The following is a 5,306-nucleotide window of genomic DNA, read 5'->3' on the forward strand; positions in this document are numbered from 1 at the left end:
GACGTGCCTGAAGAGAAAAGGCGAGGAAAGTAATGGAGGAAATACATTCCGGCTCATGCGGCAACCATTCCGGCGGAAGATCACTAGCCGTGAAAATCAAAACGCCACGGGTACTATTGGCCAACAATGATCGGAGATTGCGAAAATTCGCACGAAAATGCGAAAATGCCAAAGGCATGCGCCAACTATCCGACAACCCGCCGAAGTTCTTTCCTCCATCACGTCGCCTTATCCCTTTATGCGCTGGGCCATGGATATTGTCGGACCTCTGCATAATTCAAAGCAAAAGCGTTTCCTTCTAGTCTTTACCGATTTCTTCTCAAAATGGGTAGAGGCGGACTCGTACGCGAGTATAAAAGACGTCCAAGTCGAGAATTTCGTATGAAAAACATCATTGTAGGCATGAGTTCCTTACGAAATCGTAACCGATAACGGGTCTCAATTTATTTCCACCCGATTCGAGGCATTCTGCGAAAAGTGGAAGATACGACTCAACAAGTCAACTCCCAGATATCCGCAGTGCAACGGACAGGCTGAAACAATCAACAAGACCATTCTCGACGGACTGAAGAAACGCTTGGAGGCCAAAAAAGGTAGATGGCCGACGACGAACTCGAGGGAGTCCTCTGGTCTCACCGTACCACCCCAAGGCGAGCAACGGGAGAAACTCCCTTCGCCTTGGTATACGGCGCGGAGTGCATGATTCCCGCAGAAGTAGAATTTCCCGGTGTTCGAAGAAGGTTCTTACCCGAACGAGAGGAACTCAACAATGCTATGCTCTTGGACGATCTCGACCTCATTAACGAACGCCGGGATCGAGCGCTCATCCGAATTCAAAACTACCAGCACGCCGCTGCGAGATACTATAACTCCAACGTACGGAACCGAGGTTCAATCAGGAGATCTGGTCCTTCGCAAAGTCTTCCAAAACACCGCTGAACGAAACGCGGGAAAACTCGGAGCAAACTGGGAAGGTCCCTATAAAATCGAAAAGTCGTCCGACCAGGTTCTTACGAAATAGCCAACATGCAGGGCATAAAAATCCCTAGAACCTGGAATGCGATGCATCTCAAAAAATACTATCACTAAACAACCAACTCGCAATCACTGAACTACGAGACGGCTTGATCTCCGCAAGGAGTACGTAGGCAGTTTGCCGAAAGGCAAATTCAGCTGTCCTCCTTATTAAAAAGGGGGGAGTGGGTACGTATACTCGTATACTCCCAAAAAATCGAAAAAACTTCTTACCGCACTTTTGGTGTTTTCGACTTATCAAAACATCCTCACCCGCGAAATCGCAACGAGGTCTTCGGAAATTGGTCGCCGCCGTGGAGAATCGAACCTTTAGCATCGCGAGACGTCGCAAAAGATGCCTCAAATTGGTTTCTTCCGAGCAAACGAAATCTCCGCAAAAAGACACATATTGCACACATTAACATTTATTTTGCGCAAATTAATCAAAACAACGGCACACGCCACCAAGTCCGATGCTGATCACATCGAACTCACAAACGTCCTAAACAGACATAGCCATCTCATGGAGATGACTCTCTTACATCCGACACAAGGATAATAGCGCTATAAAAGAAATCCAAATTTTGGTCTAGCACTTCCGGTCTCCGGAGAGATGCTCGATTCGTATCAAACAAGTCGTATAAGCCGAGAACTTTTCGCGGACTTTACATCGATACGAATCAGGAAGAAATCGCGACACAGGAAAAACGATAGCCGGTTAGTCACCGCACAATCCTTAAACCGAAAGTAAACCTAGGTCTTGCCCTAAACCCAGCGCACTGGTCTCTAACATCTCAAAGGCATGATATCGAAAGATAAGAGATTCTTAAACCACGCTCTATGTTTACGTTCGATACCTTCAGCGCCCCCGCAGAGTTCACATCTCGCGGAAGAACTCTCGAAACAGTCTCGAATAAAACATTTCACAATCGAAGAAGGATATGAGACGACAACTCATCACCTTCCTCCCCACTATTCACAAATTCATAAAAAAACGTTATCCGATTATCATACCATAAAGCCGCGGAGCGGCAGGGATTCAAAGCCACACACGGCCAGTCCCGAAATACAAACAAGGCCGTTCAAGGCCGAAGCATAAGACATAAAAAAAAAAAAAATCTCTCGCAAGAGATCTAACCCAAGTCACCCTCAGAACTTACGCTCCCTCTTCACCCGCCGCCTCGTCCGAGCCTGGAGCCGCGTCGCTTCCGTTCTCTCCCGACATCGGATCTTTCCCCTCTGGGTCTTCTGGACACGTCGGAAGGAAGCAAGCGGATTTTAGGTCGGCCAGGATGAGACCGAAATCGCCATCCTCGGCCGCCATATCTCCCTTGCAGCCGGACAGTCGGGCCTCTCGGCCTCCAAGGTCGGGGGAGTCTCACTTTGGAACGACCGAACCACGGCCATCCCGCCCTCAATCGTCGCCAAAGCGAAATCCCTGCTCCGGATACACTCGAGGGAACCCAGGGAAGCAGAATCTTCGCCAAGCGAGCCTGAAACTCCGCACGAAGGGCATCCGTAGCCTCTTGGATCCCGCGGCGCGCTAGTCCAGCGTCACTCTCGATCTGACGCTGGAGTCGACGCACCTCCGAGGATTTGGCCTTCCTGTTTTTCTTTTCCTTAAGCAAGGAACTCGCCGTCTTCCCGAGGTCCCTCTCAAGCTCTCCTATCGCAACCTCGAGCTCGACACTTTCGCAGAGTGAGAGTCCTCGACAGCCGTCAACATAGCCTCGGTTTCGGACCATCTGCCCTGAAGCTCCACCAACTCCCCGGAAAGACGACTGGTCTCAGAACCACATTCGCTGATCATCCCATCGATCAACGATATGAACTGCGAACGGTAAAAAATTCTTAAGACTAAGTCCATGAAAAGAATGCACGAAAGACGATCGAGAATTCAAACAAGAAACAAACCTTTCCGCGAAGTCCCGATGCTAGGCTCGACCCACCTCGCTGCGAAGTCTCCCCGTCACCGCTCTTGGCCAGTTTCCTCTTCCGACTCTTAGCTGAGTAGCCTGGACAGCGCTAGGAGCACGCAATGCCAGAACGATTTCTTTTCTGGCTGGAGGCGGAGGCATAGAGTCAGCGGCCTTCTCTTTGTCCTCGACGAGGATCGGAGTCGTGGAAGATCCCGCAGTAGGACTTGCGGGGAGGAGCCGCGACGCCGGTCCCATGACACGGGGCAACGACCTGCGCGAGAAGACGGAAACTCGGAGCCAGTCTGAGCCAATTCTTTCTTCTCGCTTGGCGACGAACTAGTTTCTCTCGGAAAGAAAGATGACCGGCAACACAAGCCGGCACTTCCGCCGGAGAAGTTGGAACCGGAGCCAGAGAAGTGGCCTCACCCATCTCGACGTCGGAATCCTCTTATCACCTTGGGAGGAAGACATGTTGAAAGGAAAGTTATGAAACTAGAGAGGTTTTGAAGAAATGAAGGAGGAAAGTGTGAAGAAAATGAATGACAAGAGCTCACTACTTATAGAAGTATGGGTTCGGAATGTCGCCTCGACAACTTTTTCCGCGGAGTTTTAACTGTAAATTTCGTCCAATACACTTAACCTTGTCAAAGTCATCTATCCGCCCGCTAGAGTCACAACTCTAACGGGCTGGGGGGCTAACTGTTGGGGTCAAAAACGGTTACGACAAATTTAACATTCAAAACGTCCGAAGAAGAAAATAGAGTTTCTCCGAAGAGTACTTTTCGAAATAGATTCTTCCTTACGAAAAAGCTTGGCGGAAGAAAGAATCGAGACGTCCGACGAAAGCTCGAAAACAGGTCGTTACGCAGCGACTGAACGTCCGTCCCGCTCGGTCGCTACGTACGACCGAACTCGCCCGCCTCGGTCGCTAGTAGCGACCGGATCATCGTCCCGCTCGGTCGCGTACTAGCGACCGAGCTCGAGCCAAAGCTCGGTCGCTACGTAGCGACCGAGCGATCGTCCCGCTCGGTCGCTACGTAGCGACCGAGCTCGAGCCAAAGCTCGGTCGCTACGTAGCGACCGATCGATCGTCACGTAGCGACCGAGCTCAGCCAAGCTCGGTCGTACGTAGCGACCGAGCGCGATCGTCCCGCTCGGTCGCTACGTAGCGACCGAGCTCGAGCCAAAGCTCGGTCGCTACGTAGCGACCGAGCTCGAGCCGAAGCTCGGTCGCTACGTAGCGACCGAGCGATCGTCCGCTCGTCGCTACGTAGCGACCGAGCTCGAGCCAAAGCTCGGTCGCTACGTAGCGACCCGAGATCGATCGAGGGCTCGAGTCAGCCAAGAGCTGAAGGACAGGAGCCAAAAGGTCGTCGAGGGACCGAGGAGAGCCGCGGAGTCTGGAGCGGAGAGAAGCTGAATCGCTGTGTAGCGATTGAACCTTTCCGAACATCGATACGACACCAGTCCTTGCATTCTCGTCAAACCTTCGAATGCTATCTCCCGAAGACCGTAGCAAGCTCAGTCTATGTTTCCCGCTATTCTAATTCATCGATCAAACTTCGCGGATTAGAAACCGCGGAAAACTCGTAGTAAACGTGTCGAGTCGGAAGACGGCCCAAAGGGACCTAAAACACGACTCGAGGCCCATCCTACGATTTTTCCTAACCAAAAGCCCGTGAACCACAGCATGGTTCGCGCTTGGCCCACGAGGAAGGATAAATGTCAAGTTCCGCCGCGGATAAATACGGAAGTTTTGAAGATAATTGTGAAGATCGGGAAAAATGGAATATCTCCATTTTTATGCTATGACGGCTTAAGGGCAGAAGAGTAAAAGCGTAAACCGACCTTGGAGCTAGTATATAAGGAGTCCTAGGCGAGGAGCAGAAGGAGAGAACTTTTTCAGAGCAAACTTAGCACTTAGAGCGATTTAGGCAACTTTCCGTTTTTGTTATTTCGAGCTGCGACTCAATTAGTTTAGCCGTCTTAGGGTTGCTAGAACTAGGAATCTCGCCGACAGCTCTCGAGCCCAGGCTTATACCTTGTTGTAACGCTCATACGCAGATTCGGAATAAGATCTACTTTGCTCTCTTTTCGATTTCTTATTTTTATCGTTGTTATTCTCGTGTTCTGATTGCTTGACGTTGGTAGTTTTTCCTCCTTCCTTATTTAAAACGGAAATCGACAGGTGCGAATTTCGGTTCCACATCCGTGCATTCCCGGCGGTCCCTTGAAAAATCCGGAGACCTATGCCGCGCAACGCCCGGTCGTACCATAACCGCATCAGTGATTCCAGGTGAACAGCCTCGGTCGATGGAAACAATTTAGGCGGGATTCGCAAAATGAATCCTAAACTTCGGAAAAGGATTGCCC

This window comes from Brassica napus, unplaced genomic scaffold (assembly GCF_020379485.1).
Source record: "Brassica napus cultivar Da-Ae unplaced genomic scaffold, Da-Ae ScsIHWf_2052;HRSCAF=2703, whole genome shotgun sequence".
Taxonomy (NCBI): domain Eukaryota; kingdom Viridiplantae; phylum Streptophyta; class Magnoliopsida; order Brassicales; family Brassicaceae; genus Brassica; species Brassica napus.